General features: G+C 36.9%; 1 protein-coding gene across 1 annotated transcript in view; it reads left to right on the top strand.

The window, feature by feature from the left end:
• Positions 1–2,858: 2,858 nt before the first annotated feature.
• The window catches only part of Spart (spartin), a 62,845-nt gene continuing 44,415 nt past the window's right edge, over positions 2,859–21,288 (top strand). Inside the window, exon 1 of the mRNA XM_047552099.1 lies at positions 2,859–3,003. The gene's annotated coding sequence lies outside the window, so the exon portion shown is untranslated. The remainder of the gene's footprint in view (positions 3,004–21,288) is intronic.

Raw genomic sequence — 21,288 nt, 5'->3', positions numbered from 1 at the left:
ATGGGAATTCTGTTATCTTCTTGACCCAAATACCCAGAGAAAATCTAAAAACAAATAACAAGCCCGCACGAGCACAAGGTTACGACTAAATGGAAAGGAAAATTAAGAGCAAACAAAAACCATCAAGCAGATCAGTTCACAAGAGCCATATAACATTATCAGCTCTTAAATAAATAAAGACCCTGACCATAGTATCTAATATTGCATTACAGGTGGCAATAAAAAATAATCAGATATTCAAACATAAAAAGAAATGACCACTCCAATATCTCAGTCTTATTAAATATTTTTTGAAAAACTAAAAAAAAAAAAATGTTCAGGCTTACACCAGTCTATACTAATAGAAATCGTGAGTAATACTATAATGCCTGCCAATAATAAATCACAGCTCAGCTGCTAGACTCAGCTGCTAGACTCATGTGTTGAGTACATTCTGAGCATCAGTGGAATCTGTTTAGTAAGATATTGTAGGTATTTCTGGAAATGTGAAGTGTCAGAGATTTAGTGAATAATTTTTTAAAAAATGAAATTAGTTGATGAATTTAAAGTAATCTTAGAGGGGGCTTAAAGTTCTATTGTATAGATTAAATTTAACAAACTTCCAAAGAGGAGGCATTTGATGAAAAGAATTTTGGAGATGGACAACATCTAGGATAGTGATTCCTAAAGCATAATCATGCTTACCCCAAGCACACACGCACATATGTACACAGGCAAACACATTGCATCCCACAAACATGCATGCGAGTTTTTAAAATGTTATAGACAACCATGAATGTGAAAGAAATATCTTAATGTCTGAGTGGGCCCTTGGTGGGCCAAACTTGATAGGACTGGGATGGGTGGTTAACTTCAGCAAGCTGGTTTGCAGCTGAAGCTTGTATCTTTTTAGCCCAGGGATGAGATTACCCCAATGTATGCAATCAGCAGCAGCAGCAGTAATAGCAGCAACCTTCAGCAGCCCTCCTCTTCCAGCCTCCTGAGTTATTTCTCTACCTGCCTAATGCTGAAATTCTCTATGAGCAGGAATGGAGGTAGGAAGGAGGGGTAGGCAGGTAGCAGAAGGTGGTGTGCAAGAGCAGATCCTGTTTTATCACCTTGAAAGAGGATTGCTATTAAGCCTCTTGAATTGTTTGCTTGTGTGTTTTAATGCTGGCACTCTAGCAGGACATCAGATTTGAGTCCTTACACTAACAGATGAAAAGAGACTCCCTCTAGCATGGGGGCATCAGTCTTTTAAAAATTAGATTGTGTAACATACCATTAAAAAGATTATGGTTTTTGTTTCATCATAAAACACTCCTTTTTCCTCATTTTGTATTATTCCACAGACTTCCCAGATTAATTTATTCCATCAAGTCTTCTTAGAGTACAGAGACCCTAGAACACATTGGTTATGAAGGTGCACTGAGAAGCATTTCCTGAGGTTAGGAGTATGAGTTGGTGTTTCTACTTTACTAAGAACCATATACCCAAATACCATCAAATAAGTTTGTCCTTCACCATCATAGGCTCATATCCTCTAGGGCAAAGATAGAAACTCTGCAATGAACATGATACCATAACTCCATGAGCATTAGCTAAATGATGGCAAACTTTTGTTCTCCATTGGCCTGTCTTCCATTTAGTTTGTGTTTCAAGCACTGTGGAAATTCTGGCCACAATGACTAAAGTGTTAAAAAGTAGTGTAGTCTAGGGGTAATCCTAATCTACTGCAAAAATAAAACAAAGAGGAAACATCATGCTAGATATTGAAATGCATGTTTTACAATGACTTGAAATCTTTGTAAGAAAATAGTCAAGAGAACAGAGAAATCAGTAGGCAACTGATTAGGGATAGGTGGAAAGTGCTTTGACCTGAAAAAGAAAGAAAAAAAAAAAACAATTATCATCATGACTTTCTGATGATAGACAAATAGTAGAGGGGAGAAATGATTGCCTGAGGTGTATCTTGGCTTTAAGGGGTTTGAAGATGATATACACTGCAGACAATGCATCTCTGTGGAAGCTGCACTAAACAGTAGTAGTTAGTTCTCTAAGCATGTGCAGACCTTCAGTATTAGTACCACTTGGAATGGGTTAGAAATATTCATTCTAAGGCTCTCTACTTTCCCCACCAAGTTAGAAACTCTGGGGTGTGGTCCAGAAATATGTGTTTTAACAAATCTTCCAGGTGATTCTAATGCCCTCAAGTTTGTGAACAACTGGAGATGTGTGTCAATTAGCTTTTCATTTCCATGCTCAAAGTCCATATCTTTGGGTGGTGTTTAAAATTATGGGGAAAAAAAACCATGTTAATCTTTACATTTTTGCTTGCTTGAATTCAGTAGTGTTAGTGAAGGGAATAATAAGCAGAATCAGGGTCACTCAACAGCAATAAGTAATCTAAAATGATAGGAAAATAAGCAATGGTGTCATTTTTTATTTTCATTTTCTTAACAGCTGAGTGGAAGTCCCTTGAAATTCTATTGATGTGAAAATCATATTTGTTTTAATTTGGAAACGGCTTTAGGCACATCTGTTGCTACCTTCTCAATTTTCAGATGAGGAATCTGAACAGGGTAAGGTTTTACTGACTTGCCAAGCTTAAAAGGCAAGTTGGTGATCCTGGGTCTGTGTAAGAAAGACCTCAGGTAAAAGTTAAATTGAGTAGATATTCTTAGTTGGGGGGAATAAAATTCTTAACTACCCTTTATTTTTTATAGTTCTATGATTCCCCGTCACCTGGTTTCTGCTAGAGGCTGGTGCTGAGACACGTCTCACCAGAGGAACACATGTTCTCTCCGGAGGCGACAGGCCAGCAGAGGGATCAGGGTAGCAGACGGGGCCCCAGCTGCAAGGCTGCCTCTGCCAGAGGAATGAAAGGGCCTTTTCACTCCGTGTTTCCTCCCTCTTCCACACCAGGCACTGCACCAGTACCAGCCCCCACCTTCCCTCTGTGATCACATTCTTCAATTCTGGAAGGAGATCATAATCGAGTTGGCCAGGAAGGATTGCTCTTGAGTGAGTAAAGGGATAAACGTATTCTCATTCTTCACTAATATTGTTTTATTTATGCTCTCTATCCATCCTTCTTTCAAGGGTATTTGTGGGGGGCTTTATTTTTAAGGGTTGTTCTCTGTCCCATCCTCTGCCAGGTCTCTCTGTCTCCAGAAGATGTGGAGAGTCAAGCCTGGTTCCTGTCTTCATTGTTTCTCTGGTGCCGAATTCACTGCCTTGCACACAATGCAGGCTTCATAAGTACTTGGTGAGCTCCTGAGTAACTAAGAAATCAGTGAGGGAAAATGGCAATGTAAAGCATAGGGAATTTCTGTTTGGTTGCATAAGAGGGATAGTTGCTGAGAATAGAATCCTTTGTCTTTACTCTTAGGAGTAAAGATAATGAGAAAGCATGGAATCAAGGTAAGGTGACTTTAGATGACAAGTCAGATCTCTGTGTGTTTCTGAGCAAAGAGATCTTCCCAGGTTTCCTTGGAGGAAAATGTCTTGAGTTTGGAGACCCTCCTAACCGGAATCTAGATATTGGTCATAGCTGGCAGACATGGTTAAATGAAAATTAACCTCAGAGCTATCAAAAGGGCTTGATGAAATGATTGCAGGACTTGGAGGCAAAATTATGTTCTATGTCATCTTAGAATTGAGGTGTCTTCTAATACTAAGACAGATTATGATCTATAATAATGAGAATATCACACTAAAATGTCAGCCTTAAGACATTAAGGAATAAATTGCAATACTCCTAATAATTCTGCTAATTTTTTTATTATATCTTCTGCTATAGCTATTAAGGGTCTAAGTGAATTAATACAAGTTAAGAGCTTTCATTCTATCTGGGTCTCTTGCTGTTTAAAGTCTTAATGAAGAATGAAATGGATAAGCAGGAAGCAAATGTCATCTGATTTAGAAAAGTATAGAAATAGTCAAAGGGAAAAATTCTGAAATTTGTTTTAATCATTATAGTGTAGTAGATTAGGACAGTTAGTTCTAGCTTTACTAATAACTGAAAAATGAAAAACAAACATATATGATACATAAATAGCCTGACTTTTCTACTATTAAACCAACTGATTAAATTTGCATTTCATTAGGAAAAACATATAAATGACATATTGGAAATAACTTATTAGCATTTTTAAGCAAAGAAGGATAAAAATATCTTGGCCAGAGAATCATAAAAATTTTCAGCAATTGATAATCATGATCTCAATAAATTCTCTCTGTCCTTTTAAAAATGTTTTGTCTTTTTCTTTTTTCTTTTATTGACATGTGGTCTCACTGTGTTGCCCAGGCTGGCTCTGAACTCCTGGGCCCACACGATCCTCCCACCTCAGCCTCCCGAGACTACAGGCCTGCGCCACTGCCCCCATCTTGTCCTTTTCTTGATGACCTGTCTTCCTCAAAAGCTTTCTGGATTGTTCTATGTTAACATGGAAGCTCCTTTCAGCCTGGTCAGAGCAGGAAACTTGCCTTTGTTGTTTATTCCTGTATCCTCAGCAGCTAATATAGTGACTGATGTGTTGGCAAATTAGAAGGGAAAAAGGAACAAACAAATAAAAATTAACTTATTTTTTGTTGACATGCTTAAAATATTACTAACTGGGGCTGGGGTTGTAGCTCAGTGGTAGAGCACTTGCCTAGCATGTGTAAAGGCACTGGGTTCAATTCTCAGCACTACATAAAAATAAATAAAATAAAAGGTATTGTGTCCATACAACTAAAAAGAAATTTATTTAAAAAATCCTAACTGATCATTTCCATGAAAGAAATGTCATATGCCTGAAGGTTTTATAGTTATGATTAATTAACCTAGTGGCAAAAGTTTAGGGCCATTAAGGTATATATCTTGAATCCTTTTCTTGTTTTTGATATTTTGACCTAAAACCTGTTGCAATGAGAAGAGAGGATACACAAATAAATCATGCACCTTAATTTGGCAGAGACAAATAATTACCCATCCTTATTCTGAGGATACATTCTTTTTTTAAAAAGCTTAGGAAATTAATTTTAATATTCGTGTCTATTATATATTTGGGCTAAAAGCTCTTTCAAATCTATTTTGATTGAACTGGAACCTGGTACCAGATGACTGACTATATGATCATGTTCTTACAAGAGTAGATGTTATCAGAGAAGTAGAAGCTCTGCTTCTCAACAGGGTTGAGGAACATTGCCATCCACACATTCATTTGTTCTCAGATCCTCTAGGACATTTTTCCTGCATATAAAACTACTTTAAAAAAAATTTTAAATATATATGTAGATTTTTAACCTTTTATGAGTAATGTATTTTCAGAACTCAACTGTATCAAAATTCCAGCTGGAAACTATCATATGTGGAGTCACTGCTTTGCATATAATATTTGATGCATTCATGACATTGCCAATACAGAAAATTTCTGTGTGGGCAGGCAGTTAGAGGGGGAAAGAAAATAGAAGATTACCAGAGGCTAGAAGGAAGTGAGCTAGATAAGGGTGGTAGTGAAGGTGGTTGTGGTGCTGCTAATGGTGATAGTAGTGAATAAATTTAGTGGAGCCATAGAACAGGTTGTATGGGATTTGTGGCATTTCAGAGAGATCTAGAAAGCAAAGAGCTATGGAATGCAAGATTTCTGGAACAGCTGAAGGCATTGTATGAATGGGGCAGATACCATGTAGAGAGAAGGAAGAGAGGCGAGACTGGGTTGAAAGTCAGACCAGATATTATGGAAACCTCAAATGCCCTTCTAAAGCTATTAGATTTATTTTCCAGACAGTATGGAGTCATTAAAGGCTTTTAAGCAGGAGAGTGAGGTGAACAGATTGTGTTTCAGAAAACGCTGCTCACAGATGGAGAAAGGATTCAATTAGAGAGATCAGTGAGAAGCGACTATTGCAGAAATCCAAGTAAGAAACAATAAGACTGAAAGAGCAGTGTCCATTGGATGTTTGAAGATATCTTGAAAGTAGAATACACAGGAATTGACAACTGGTTCTATGTGAAAGAGACAAGGAGATCTGAGGATGAACTCTTACTGCCAATATGGCTGAGTACTTTATAGTGTATTGATGTCTTTAGCCCACCAGTGCAGTCCACAAATATTTATTTGTAGAAATAAAATATTGAAACATGTATTATCAATATCCCTCATATATGGTCAATAGAGAAAAGGGTAGATAACAATGGGCAGATCATGGGAGAAGAAATATATGAAGAGATGCTTGACTTTCCAAAAGATTAAAAAGGTTTGCACTAAAATAAAACAAAACAAAAATTTCTGGGTGGGGGGAGTCTAGCAGATAGATAAAAATGAAAAATAATAACTTTAATATATCCCAATTTTATAAACTAGAATACACAACACACACACGTACTGACAGTAGGACAAGTGGTAAGTGTATGCATCGAGTTCCTAATGGCTCTCCCTAGACAATGGGGTTACAGATTTGGTGAGTTTTACTTAATTCTTTGTGCTTTTAAAATTTTTTGTATTGTATATACTTTATTCTTTATGTTTTGCTTTTATAAGGCAAAATTAACCAATACTACATTGTTACTGTGGAAAGTGAAAAATAGCATTTAGTTTAAGGGCTATTAATGCTCTAGACAGAGCATTCCTGTCTGTGGCAGGGTATATGGAAAGGGGTTGGACACAGGGAGTGTTGATGGGAGTCACTGGCAATTCAGCATCACACAGCATCAAGTGCTAGAGAGGACAGCCAGGAAGTTAAAAAAAAAAAAAAATTGTTTGGCTTTTATCCTAAAAGTAATGGGAGCCATTGTCAGCTTCTGATTCCATGTGCAGATGCTTCTCAGATTAGGGTGAAGAATGGATGAAGGAAAGCTGGATAATGACAGGGCCATCACATGAGAGACCTCTATTGAAGCATCAGCAGGAGGTAACGAGGCCTCTCATGTGGCAGGACCTTGGATGAGTTACCCTCACTGCCTTTCTGTGCCTCAGTTGTCTCCCTGTAAAACAGAACTACAAACATCATCTGTCTATATGGTAGACACATTGTGAGGTTAATGAAGATCAATTTTTAGGACTCCCCTTGTACCAGCCCAAGTGTCTACTACTATAAATACTAACTTTGATATAAGTTTTTGTTCTTTTTCTTTAAACAGGTTACATTTCTGACATTGTGTAGAGAGGAATGATTGAGATAAAATATGACTTGTGATGAATGCATGGGTCAGTACTACCTGCTCTAGGTGTGTTGGCTGTTTTTATTATGTGGAGGTGAAAAGCGGGGGGGGGGGTGCTGTGCGCACCCAGGTTGAGCCCTGAGTGACCTGGCTTGGGCCATAGGGTGTTAGGCCCACAAATACAGAATATGTAGTTTAAAAATAAAGGAATACAAGTTCAGTTTTGAATATGTGGAATTTTAAGGTACATATAAAACATTTAGTGGGTATCCTGAAGTGGTAGACATAAATCCCAAGAGAGGGGTGAGGTTAGACATCTAGAAGTTATCCAAGCACAAAGAATAGTCATTAGGGATGAGAAGGTCCAAGGGGAACATGAAGAATGAAAACTGAATAGGGCTCAGGATTGAGTCCTGGTTGAAGAACAACTTTAATAATCAGGTAGATTGTGGTGGTGATTACATGAGTCTACATACTCATTAAATTTCAGAGTACATATACCTCTCCCTCAAAAGAAAAGACAAGTGCGTGTGAAAACTGGAAAAATCCAAATAAGGTCCATGGTTTAGTTAGTAGTTCTGTATGGAGGCAGATTTCCTGGTTTTAATAATGTCCTATGGTTAGGTGGGATGTTATCTTTGAGGAAATCTGGGTGAAGGGTATACAAAATTATTATTTTGGCATCCTCTTACAGTCTTTATATCAAAATAAAAAAAAACAGACAGCAGCACAATCATAGCTGATGCACTGGGACATGCCCATTTAGACATGCTGAGACAGGGCTGCCTCTCAGCTGCCTGATGATTTAGAGTAAGATAGTGTGAGTTGATGTTTTTTATGACTATCTCAAGCCATGATCTAATTTCAGGCTAATTTCAAAAGACTGTGACCAACTTCACAAACTGAAACAACTGGGACATTCATGCTACAATCTGTCTCAGTCAATAAAAACCCTAAATCTATTTGAGGGATAGAGAGAAAATGAAGCAGAGACAGAGAAGACTAGGTGAGAAAATTCAGAAAAGAAAGGGGAGAGCCAGGAGGTAGCAACTCAGCTTTCCGTGTGGCACTGGGGATGAGAGATAGAGAGAAAGAGAGAGAGAGACAGACAGAGAGAGAGAGAGAGACCTATTTAACATGACATAACTTATTCTCAGACACTAGGAAAGAGAAGTTATTTTCATTAAAATACTGCCATAGAAAAAGTAATAGAGGGAAAATTAAATCAACTAAAGGTATTTTGGGTTCTTTTTGCCTTCAGGAAAAAAAATATCATTAATAATCTTTGAATTTATCCTATTCTTGCAGACCCTCAGGCATAGTTAATGTGCCTTTCAGAATGTGATACTGGAATGTGTTTTTTTTTTCAATAATTCACTGCTAGTTAGATTGTCTAACAGAAATGTAGTGAATTTATTGCTCTTGGTTTTGACTCATGAGATCTGCATTTACCCATCCCCCTTCAAAACAGGTCACTTCTCTGAATCTCTGATTCTTCTTTTATAACACATGGGCAATGTTTGCCATATATCCAGTGAAGCTCGAGTGAAAATAATGCCTGTCTAAAATGGATTGTACAAGGTAATATTTACAAAGTATGCTGTAAATCTTGAAGCATTATACAAGAAAGTTTTATTATTGATATCACAATATCAAGAATTGATCTTAAAATCAAAGAGCAAAAATATCGATTGTGAATATCTCTGGGTAATCAGTATAGCCTTCTGTTTTAATTAGCTTTTTTGTCACTGTGACCAAAAGACCTGACAGAACAACAGAGGAGGGAATGTTTACTTGGGGTTCACAGTTTTAGAAGTCTCAGATCATGGACTGTTGACTCCATAGTTCTGGGCCTGAGGTGATGCAAAACATTTTGGCAGAAGGTCATGGCAGAGGAAAGCAGCTCAGGATGTGGCCACCAGGAAGCAGAGAGAGCTCCACTCACTAGAGGCAAAATATAAATCCCAAAGGAATGTTCCCAGTGCCCTACTTCATCTAGCCCCATCTTACCTGCCTACAGTTACTACTTTGTTAATCCATTAAGGCTCTCATAACCCAATCATTTCACCTCTGAAATTCTTGCATTGGTTAAATGAGCTTGTAGGGGACACCTCATTTCTAAACCATAAAACTTGCTTACTCTAAGAATGTTGTTATATAATTTTAAAAGTAAATAAGAGTGATAAATATTTAGTAAAGTTTAGAAAGTTTCAGGACATGGTGGTGGACACCTATGATCCCAGTGACTCAGGAGGATTGAAAGTTTGAGGGCAACCTCAGCAACTTAGCACAAACCTGTCTAAGCATAAAAAATAAAGTAAAAAGGGATGGGAGGGAGGTAATTCAATGGTAGTTGAATTTCAATCCCTAGTACCAAACAATAAAAATAAAAATAAAAATAAATTCAGCTTTTCATCTAATGAAAAGGAGCTTTGTGAAGGATTCAAAGATATTTTAAAATAATCATGGTAGTTAATGTTCCCTGAGATTTATGAACTACTCTCTTTATGATATATTAGGTGGAACCATATGAAAATGCTCATACTTACACTCACATTGAGGTAGGATAGAAGAATTAAGACTGGGTAGAAAGGAGACTAATCAGGAAGGGAAAAGAAATGGTAACTTTACATCTAAGAAGCTCCATGAGCACCCTCACCTTTACTACCAAACCTATTTTCCTCCAGGCCTAAGTTCTTAAAAGTCCTTGAAACTTAAAATATCATGAGTTTTGGTGATTAATGCCTACTTTGCTAGTTTACATGATGTATTTTCTTTAAACTAATTAAACACAAGGGAAAATATTGTTCGAGATTTATGATGTAAGTATATTCCAAACATTATCTATTGACTGAATGGCATCAACCTATATGCTGAGAAGACCAGACTGTGACCCACCCTGGGCTCCATGATTAAGAGAATGGAGCTCACCAGGCTGATACTCCAACCCCATACCACACAGGCACACTTCTCATGTTGGCTATTTACAAAGATTCCTTTACAAAAAGAACCCAAGACCCCAAAAGCATTCCTCATTCTTGAGCACCTGCACTCCTTCAAGTCCCTTTTAGCAGGAATCTTACTCTATTGCTTGCTTTCCTAAATAAATCTCTTTAATTTCTTAAACAAATCTTTGTGCTTCTTTTGACAAATTCTAAAATCCCTTTCGGTGGAGTAAGTCAAGAACCTTCCAGGACTGAGTGGACATCCTCTCCCTTCCAGGAGACCTCCGTGGACCCCTTTCTGGTGACAATGTGATTCCACCTAACATTTGTATTACAGTTATTTATTTTTTTTAATGAACCACAGTTCCTTCTGGCAGTTTTTGTGTTTAAGAACTTTACGGGTTCTGTGATTCAGAACTTGGTTTTTGGTAGAAAGTTCAGAAATATCGCCCTTAAAGAGACATACATTTTTTGACCAGTTGAGGTTCAGCTCACTTTAATGTGTTTTATTTCCAAAAGTTTGAGGTAATACAACAGGTATGCATCATTGAGAAGACTGGGGTAAAAACGTGTATTTTGGTTTTCTGCCAACAAGAACTAGTTAAACTAGTTTAACTAGTTTAACTTTAATGTTGAAACTGATTTAGACAACTTTGCTATGGTTGATACATGCAAATGTTGCACTGTGAATTTTAACTCTATGATAGTGTGTCTGTGTCTAATGTGAGTATTAGAGAAATACAGAAACTCTCATGACATTTCCAGGCAGAGTTGCCTGACCATTGCAGATTTCTAGGTTATTATAGAACTGTCAGGGCCTATGTGGAATCTCAAAACGTTCTCCATCTATGGAGTTACCAAAGGAACACCAAGAAAAGGAGTCATTTTGCATTTAAAGTCATCACTATATTAACACATAATAGAATCTAACCATTGTCATGAAAAATTCAGAACTTGGCAGGGCGAGGAGGCAGGAGAAAAAGGATCCTTACCCCATTTGTGCAATAAACTTATTTGGCAAGAGAGTAAAACCCATAGGGTGGTTGAATCTGAGAGTAAAATGAGGTACTATGTATCCCATGTGCCTGCACAGTGCTTTGGTACCTGGGAGATTGTGGAAAAAAAATGTGGGTTCTCTTTATTCCTCTTTTCTCATATGTCTAATCCTTATTTTTATCATCTCAGGCAATACCTAGTGACACACTCAGTTGCTTTGTCACACAAATCTAAAAGACCTTCTAAACACCTTTCATGCCAAGTCCTCTCCTTCCTCCCCAACTCCAACAAACCTACTGGGGTGGGTAAGGCATGCCATTCTGGGGCTGTTGAATTGATTTTATGCTTCCCTAAAGAAAAAAATCAAAAATTAAAATTTTAAGTTCTAGGGAAAATCATTTTAATTTGCTCACTGATAGGTAAAATTGTTACTTTATTTAGCATTTACTAACATTCAAAGAGTATTTCTTAAAATTTAACAACAGTCTATATAATGTTCTAGGCACTATTGTAAGTACCTTTTACAAAAAAAAAAAATTATGAAGGACTTAGTTACAGTTTTTACCAGTGAGAAACCACTGGCACAGCTAGATACAGTAAACTTGCCCAAGGTCACAGTCACAGCCAATGGCAAACAGAATTTTAACTTAGGCATTTGACTCCAGGATCAGTGATCTGCTATCTCCCATGGGGGTTCAGAGCTTTGCATACATTATCTTATTTAATCCTAAATTCAAGTGTCTATGAAAAATTTGTTACTATTCCAATTATACAAAGTTGGGAACTGAAACTTTGTAAGTGACTAGCCCAAGTTCATATAGGTAGTAGTCAATCCTGCCAGGATTCAAATATAGTCTGTCTGATAGTCCATAATGTTAAGTACTTAACTACTGTTAGAGTAACTTGAAGAGGCCACCTCTGTCTTGGCAAAATTAATCTCTTTACTACAATATATTACCTGTTGGGATAACCAAAAATAAGACATTGTGATATAAAAATCATGCTCAGGTTTAAATTCAAAGACTCCAGTTTAAATTATAACTCTTACTAACCACAAGACCTTGACCATTCTATTTAATGCCAATAAACCCTACTCCGTATTGTTTTGAGGGAATTTGACGATAATATATGAAAACTGTTCATGATGAGCAAACAGTATTCAATGCAATATTAACTTCAACAAAATAAAGTTCTGAAAATAGTTTTTGGGAATCTTGCTTTGTTAGGTTCTTGCTGTGGAGTTTGGGACTTTCTGAGCTTTAATTTCATTTCATCTGATAGCCACCTTATTGGTTCATGAAAATGGAGTGTGAAATAAAATGTTGAAGTAAAACTGAGGTTTTTCCACTTGGTTTGGAAAAGTGATATTTATTACTATTGCACCAATTTTAGTTTTTAGAAAATTTAATGAAAATTATTTTCATCTAAAAGGGTTCAGCTATTTTCATCTTAAATTCCCAATGTTCTTAACTTATTTTGATGGAGTCATTTATAGACTTGGTAGAGTAGGTATAATATATGTATTTTTTCCATGGACTGTTTAAAACTGAATTTTGTTAGCATTTTAAAATCTATCTCTTTAGGACTGCATAAGAAGCACCCTGCTGTTATAATCAAGCCTTGCAAGTAAATAGAGTTCAATGATGCTCAGTTATGCATCACTGGTACACCTCAGGAAATTGTCTGCATACATATTAAACTAAGGAAAAATCTTGGTTGGAAAAACTGGCTCTTTTAAAAGAAACAAGCACCATAAAGAGATAAATGTTTGAGGAGATAGATATATTTAATGAGATTTACACATCACACAGCATACACCTGTATCACACATAAAATGATAATTCTGGGGCACTATGTAATGTATTGGTTAAAAATAAATTTAAATTTAAATAAAGAAATGGGAATTCTCAATACCTACTTCTATCCTAAATTTAACATTCTGAAATAGTTGATATGTTCTTTTTGTTGCTAAGAGCAATACCAATTATTCAAACCAAATGAAGCTATTGAGAAAAAAATGTAAATGCCACTTTGACTTCTCACCTTCATGGCAATAAGTCTTTTGTAGCAGTGTTAAAGAGATGAATGTTTTCAAAATTTGTATTGCTCTAGGAAAAATAACTTTTTGGGTTTTTTTTGTGGTACTGTGGATTGAATCCAGGAGTGAGCTACATCTTCATCTCATTTTATATATGTTTGAGACAGGACCTCCCTAAATTGCCCAGGCTGGCCTCAGTCTGGTGATCTCTTCCCTCAGCCTCCTGAGTAGTTGGGATTATATGTATGGACCACTGCACCTGGCTAGAATTTTATTTTTTAAAAAATATCAGCAATTAGAAACTCAAACATGCAAAAAAGACTAAGAAATGCAGACTGTTTAGGAATATTATTTATTAACAAAGACTTTCTGGGAATAATTGTTTGACAACTAACTGTAAAGAAGCAACCCTTGAAGTATTTTTTTTTAACCAAGGCTTGTAAAATAGCAAGTTTTCTTTTTTGTAAGAAAAGTGTCTTTATGAACTCCTTGAGCTGATGTACTTGTTGAGTATTGGGTTTCTGGTCATCTTCGCTCACATTTTATTTGGGCAATCAGGTTCAGATGGATCAGCCCCAAGAACAGATAGTCCTGGCGATGGGATTTCTGAATCTGGATCTTTCCATTCAAACTATTTTCATATTGCCAGAAAAGCATTAGATGTTCTGGAATAAGAATCCACCCCCTATCATCACCACCTTGGCCCCCCGGATAATCAAGGATGTCCATAATAAATTTGTTGTGTTCAGCAGATTTTATCAGCAATTCTTCACTTCTTCACGTATATTTTTTCTTGGCCTCCTCAGTAAGAGATCAACACAAGAAAGAGAAGGAGATAGTGCTTGACTGATGTTACAGCCAACCAACAATAAGCATATTCTCTTCTCTTAGTTGTTGTTTTATTTTGAGACAGGGCCTCTCTAAGTTGTTGAGACTGGCTTTGAACTTGTGGTCCTCCTGCCTCAACCTCCCAAGCTGCTGGGATTTCAGGGTTGTGCCACCACATCCAGCTTTCTCTTTGTTCTTGTAATCCCAAATAACACAGAACTTGGAAAGCTTTTACAGAAACACATAGACTACATAAATATACCCCTATTCTAATAATGTAGAAAATGTAACCACTTTACTGTTTTACCAAGAGGTTCTTTCACAATCCAATTATAGGTTCCTTCTATTGAAAGAAAGAAAGAAAGAAAGAAAGAAAGAAAGAAAGAAAGAAAGAAAGAAAGAAGGAAAGAAAAAGAAAAGAAAGAGCGAGCAGTGTTTAAGCAGAAATTCTGTGGATATGACTCACTGCAAAACCACACATACAGAGTGGGCCACTTCCTCTGACTCCTTTGTCTCAGCAGGACCTTCCCCAGGGTCTTAGGGCTTTTCTCCAAGTTGACCACCCCTGCACATTATTCTGAAAAAACTACTCAGTTTTCATCAATTCACCTCTGTACCAGCAAAGAAGACTCACTTGTCAGATATAATTTTTGCTCCCAGCAGGTCTCATGGTGGTGATGTCCATCACTGAAAGGAAATTGCTTAGCAAGAGTTCCATTCACGTACCTATCTCCTCAGGAAGCAGGTCCCAGATAAGGTCCATAGACTTCCCAAGAACAAAACTATTACATATTCAAAGGGGTAAGAGCAGAAGGGTCTACATTCTGCCCCCTACCAAGGAGAATTATGGTGATTCAAATCCCCCACTCCCCAGAGCATAAACAACTCTGAGAACCTGTGTTATAGCTTAAAGTTGGAATGTCCCCTAAGACTCATTTGTTTCAGGATTGGTCCTCAGCTAGATGCTACTGGGAGTGGTAAAGTCATTGGAAGGTGGAGTCCAGTGGAAGGGCTTCAAGTCACTGGGGACATGTCCTTGAAGGGAACAGTGGGATTCCAGTTCCTTTCTCCCTTGTTCACTTGTTGGCCATTCAGTGAGTGGTTTGCTCCACCACTCTCATGCATCACTCCCACCAGAGACCTAAAAGCAATAGGTATACTAGATCATGGACTGAAATCTCTAAAACTGAGCCAACATAAACCTTTTCTCTTTATAAGTTGATTATCATGACTATTTGCTATGGCAATATTAAGCTAATACAACCTGGAACGCTCAACCCTTGTTAGGAAAAGAACAATTGCTTTTCTACACCTTCAGACATGAAGAATTTATGTAGAAGATATTTTTGAGGAATAATGATTAAAACCAAGTCTTTAAAGATACTTCTGGGGACTGGAGTTGTGGCTCAGTGGTAGGGCACTTGCTTGGCATGCACTAAGGCCCTGAGCTCAATTCTCAGCACCACGTATAAAATAAAAGATCCATTGACAACTTAAAAAATATTTACAAAAAAGATACTTCTGGATTTTTACATAACCCAAAATAAAACAAAGCATATTCTAAAATATTTCACACATCTGAATTTATTAAACAATATCTGCTGTCCAAGATTAACTTTCCTTGCTTACTAGAAACATCTCAGGGTTTGACTCCTTATTTTGCTCTAATAAACCATAACCATGAATATAACAGTTTTTTAAGTCCTGTGAGTCACTGAGCCCAAGTGTAGCCTGGGAGACCCCCAACTCACTCCCCAACTGGTGTGTGTCCCCTTTATGGACAATTCTAGTCTATGTGGATTTACTTCTTTATATCTCCTTTGTTTACAACAAAAATAAATTTGTTTCAATCAACTTTTAATAATAAAGAGAAAACTAGGTTTATGAGATATTCATTAACTTGTTTTGTGGCAAGTAACTATATGGGAGGAGACAGGTTAGATTGTTGTTCTCTGTGTTATTCAAACGTTCTAAGCCTCTATGTTGTTTTGGTTAGAGATAGCTGTCACCTTCCAGGCCCACTGAGGTCTCAGAGGCAGGCTAAGGTAGATGCTTACACAGAAAAGAGCTGTAAGATGTCTCCCTCATTCTTTCTCTGGCCCTCAGAATTGTGTGGAGTTCACTCTGCCATGATAATAACTTCATGCAAAACATGTGTTGGGAACCCACATACCCAGCTCTGTTCTGAAGGCCATTATAATTCCATTATAGTGCAAGCACTTGATACACAACAGGTGCTTAATAAATATCATTTGAATGAGTGAATAGATATAGTTCTATATCTTAATTTCTCTCCCAATAAACATTGGAAATATGGTTTCTTTAACTTTGTCCTCTTTACCTCCATTTTCTATCCTTAGCTCCAGTTTCTACTTTAGTTATTAAAGTAGATTGGAACAGAAATGTATTTTGTTATGAACAAAAGAAGATGTAAAGAAGTGAATTAACATTAACTAGAATTGGTCATAAAGTGGACACACACACAGTGGGGAAGTGAGACAGGGGCCTTGCAGACCACACTCTGGCTGGGTGATTCACTAGAAAAAGTATTATACTCACAGTTACAGTTCATTACAGCAAAAGAATACAAATTAACATTAGCAGCAGGAAATGGTGTGTGGGGTAAAGTATGGGGAATCCAATCAAACCCAAGGAATCCTTTCCCAGAGGAGTTTCACAATGTAATGTTTTCTAGCAATGATTTGTACCAGGCAAGGTCACCTGGGTCTTGATGTTCAGGGTTTTTACTGGGGATCAGTCATGTAGGCCTGCACTGTTTTTATGACTGATGAAGCAACTCAGACTCCAGGACCTAAGAGCAAAACAGTTGTCCTCCATAGATTACCTTGTTAGTATAAATTATCTGATCAAATTGGTACTGCATGGCCAAAGGCCTCAGCATAAGGCAAAAGCATTCTAATCAGACAGAATATTCCAAGGGTCAGAGCTCATTTTCCAGGAGCTGGCCCAGGGCCAGTCCTGGAGACAGGCTTCTCATGAGCTGAGCAGGGTCTGAGCAGTCAAGGTCTGCTGAGTTGTTAACCTTGACCTACACAGAAAGATTACTGTTTTAAGGCAGGTATCGTCATGGTCAGCATCTATGATAAAAACCTCCTTTATACTTCTTTTGCTATAGTTTTCTACCTTCAGCGGATATCAAATAGATGTCATTAGTCAACTAATTGGCCAATTACAACATGAATGACACAGTTCAGTTTTTCGTTTAATGGCATGATTCAAAGGGGAGGAATAGACTATAATCAACAGCCCCTCAACCTGCTGAAACTATGCAACCCAGATATCATCTAAATTCACTCCACATCATAAAATCTAGATAAAATCTGTGAGAAAGGAAAAAAATACCCTGTGACATCTGAGAGCAAATCTCGTACCATTGAGTAGGTCTTGGTATTGCCAGGAGCTGGCCTGTTATTTATAGCTAGCCTTTGGGGTTATCCTGTTGAACGTAATAGCTTCATAGAACATGCACAACATGTGCCCCTCTGTGACTATGAAGGATTAAGAAAAAACACAACCACTCTGAAGTGGTGTCTGAACAGGGAGCGTAAATGTTGTATGATGTACAAAAACAGCCAAACATCCTCCTATCCTGACTTCTTAACTGACTACAGGTTTAGTGTGGTTCTAGTCCTCTCTCCTTCTAGATAAGATTTATTAAAAGCCTCAATGGTAGAATTATCTCTACTTCCTGACAGCACCCAACTTAGAGCAAAGTCCTACCTCCATATACTCATCCCCAAAATCAACTAACACAAGGCCAAGTCCTGAGTCCTTCCCAACACCCTCTCATTGAGTTGTCTCAGAGCTCCACTGCCGTGTGTTCTCCCTTGCTTCAACAACTAATAAACTGTAGTTGTTCAAACTTCAGGTATGTTATTGGGCCTTTGATCAGAGGGTGTTGCGTTTGCTTTAAGCCTTGATTCCCCACCTCTGGTAGAAAATACAAAACCCTCTTTAAAATAATCCAAGAGTTCCCAACAGGCTTACAGTCCCAAGGGTACCTCTGGGTTCTGAGCATTTGCTTTTACTAATTGGTTCAGCTCATGGATTCTTTCATCATCATTCTTTGTCTTGCTCTGTACATATTTATCATCTTCTGTACCATGTCAACAAAATGGATACTGAGCCTCTTTTTTATATTTATAACTAAAACAAAACAAAATAGAAACAATCTTTTTTTTTTTTGCAATTGGAAATATAGGCTTCTTACATCATGATAGCATAAACAACCTCAAATATGACATTCAAAACTCGGTCCTTCTGAGTCCTTTTTCAATCCATCATGTTGTTTAGCTTCTCTCTCCTCACTTTTCACTGCTCCTTATTCTCTACTCCATTTGCACACCAGTGCAAATGTCGACTCATTTATAATGTAGTGACAATATTACAAAATGCTGTATTTTTTCATTCATTTCTCTCCTATTTGAGCCTTGGAGACTCATCTTAACTCTAGATGGCTTACCAAGGTATTTTCCTAAAGCCCACACAGTTACAAAAAGAAGAATTTAGTGTCTGGTGTTAAATTCCACCCCACCATCCTGATGTAAATAAAAAATAAGGTAGTTTACTGAATAATCCATTAGCTTCTATATAACATAAAAAGTATACTCTGACTAGAGCAAAACCAAATCCAGATTATAAGAAATATCACATGAATTGCTTCTAATACTTTAACCAAGAGATTTTTTAAAAAAGTGGCTGTACTTGCTAAAAACTGAACACTTTTTGTGGAAATATGGAACCTTCAAAACCTACATGTGTATCTCCAATTCTATAAGTAAAAGATTACTCTTTTATACTAAGGATTCAGTTTTTTAAATGCTGCATTTGTCTATCAACCACTGTATTTGGTCTGCAAGGGGGAAATTATACTGTAACTAAGAACATCACAGTCATTGATCTTTTGTCAAATTCATGCTTGTCATATAACAAAGGGTTTAAAGGAAGAAAAAAATGCAATGAGATCATAGATTGATGACCTAACCTCATGTAGAACTCTTGGAACATTATTATCACATTAGCCCTCAAAATAATGTGCTCACTAGGAGTTGTATTTCACTATGAGTCATCTATGGATTTCAACACGAGCTCTGAGCAATTAGGTGATTGAACCATGATAACCTGATAACCTAGATCAGTTCATGAGATGGATGCCCTGACACCTAGCTCAATTCATGGCTAATTTGGACATTTCTCATTTTAATGACATGCATCATTAAATGTCATTTAATGTGTTTTCTAATATCTGTTGACAATATCATATAATAAATGAAGAGAAAAAATATTTTTTCAGCATGTGGATAAAGTAACTAGATAACCTGAATGCAATTGAATATATTATAATTTATGATGAAACTTTTAGAAAATTCATCAAAAATGCAGGCTTCTGTACAAACTTTTTTTGCATAATCATCCATGAAGTATAATTATAATGGATGTTACATATTTAAATACCTAAATAGGCATATATCACTCCTAAAGTCCACTAATAGGTAGGCTTTCCTTCTAAGGATACTCAAGTAATGTAATCAAAATAATGTCATATATTATTGTTTTTGTTAGTGGCACAGTGGGAAATTAAAATAATTTATTTACCCTTTTCTGTACTGGGAAGTAAATTTCTAATTAAGGAAAAATGACTCCATCAATTTATTGAAGACATAATTAGGCAGAGAAAATTACTTGGATCTGCTTAGAACAAAATCACTCTTTGCTGATCATTAAAGAATTTTAGCAAAGAGAGAATATCAAATTCATTACGGTGGGTACAGTGATGCATGCTTATAATTCCAGCAACCAGGAGGCTGAGGCAGGAGGACTGCAAGTTCAAAGCCAGCCTTGGCAGCTTACCTGTCTGCAAATAAAAAGAGTTGGGGGTGTAGCTCAGTGGTAGAGTACAAAATAAATTCTATCTATCTATCTATCTATCTATCTATCTATATATATATGAATATTTATTGAGTGCCAACTTTAGATGAGTTATTTTGGTTAATTCAAATAACAACCGTAAGAAGTTGATCCTATTATCATATCCTTATCTTACAAATGAGAAAACAGTTTCAGAGTGATTAAGTATTTGCAACTGTGAGATGAAGGTAGATTTGAATCCAGGCACATGGATTCCAGAATCAGGGGTCTTAGGTGTTCAGCTACAGATACATGATTCATAACAATATCTTTATCTGGGTTATGAATACTGTTGAAGGTATACAAAAAATCTACAAGACTACAGAAGTTTTATGGGATACTTCCTAGCATCTCTTTTTCTACTCTTTTTCTACCTCTTTCACATTAAAATTTCTCTCACTTTTCCCAAGAAATGCTACCTTCCTAAATCTTACTTTGGTGCATTGTCCAGAATATAAAACCCTCAAGAGTGTCAAATAAAAGAATAAATCAAAATTCTATTGGGGTAAGCCTCTTCCAAACCACCATACACCAAGCTTAGAACTATTGTCATTCTCTGTCTAGACATCAAGTTTCAGGAGAGACCTAAGAAAAGAGGAGTATTTTGTTGGGATGTTACTAAATCAGAAATATTGTGGAGTACAGGGAGTGTTTGAATAATGGTATTTTTTATTTGAAAACTTCACCTACCTCTTTGAATTCTTCATTATTATTAAAGAAAGCTTATCTGTGTCTGAGACAGGGTCTGACTATATTGTCCAGGCTAGCCTAGAATTTCTGCACTAAAGTGATCCTTTTGCCTCTGCCTCTCAAGTAGCTGGGACTTCAGGCACATAATCAGTATTTTTGGCACAAAGGTATTACTTTTTAGAAGAAACTGGTGAGAACAAAAGTTAAGTATTCACCAGCTGGTCCATAACCAATAATTCTTAGTCTGGAATGTCCAAGTGGAAATGATCAAGTCAAATCTTGCAAACATGCTAACTGGAACAACATATATACCAATGGAAAAATAATGGAAAATCCTTGTCTATGAAATACTTTTAGCTGGGTACACTTGGACTGTCCAGATGGCTTAAAGTACACAGAATTGGTATTTATGGAGAAACATGCAAAAGCCCACTAGAAAAATGTCAGCGTCAGATGCGCACTTACATAAATATAAACTGGAGAGAGGTCATGACTGAAATAGCTGTGCTGTGTAAGGGCTAGCTGGCACACCTCATCTAGAAACCTCACGTGCTAGGTCATAGGTCACAGTGTGTTCTAAGGAGGCAGAGGGGAGTTGGGTTGGCAGTTTCAGACATCTTATTTCCCCTGTGACTAGGTAAAAGTGCTGATTCTTGTTGGTCTGATTCAACAATCTGAGACTTTGTTTTTATCTCAGTAAGATGTATTGAATGTTAAAAATTACTTTTCACAGGTTT

This window comes from Sciurus carolinensis, chromosome 5 (genome assembly GCF_902686445.1).
Source record: "Sciurus carolinensis chromosome 5, mSciCar1.2, whole genome shotgun sequence".
Taxonomy (NCBI): domain Eukaryota; kingdom Metazoa; phylum Chordata; class Mammalia; order Rodentia; family Sciuridae; genus Sciurus; species Sciurus carolinensis.
This window is presented reverse-complemented; position numbering and strand designations above follow the sequence as displayed.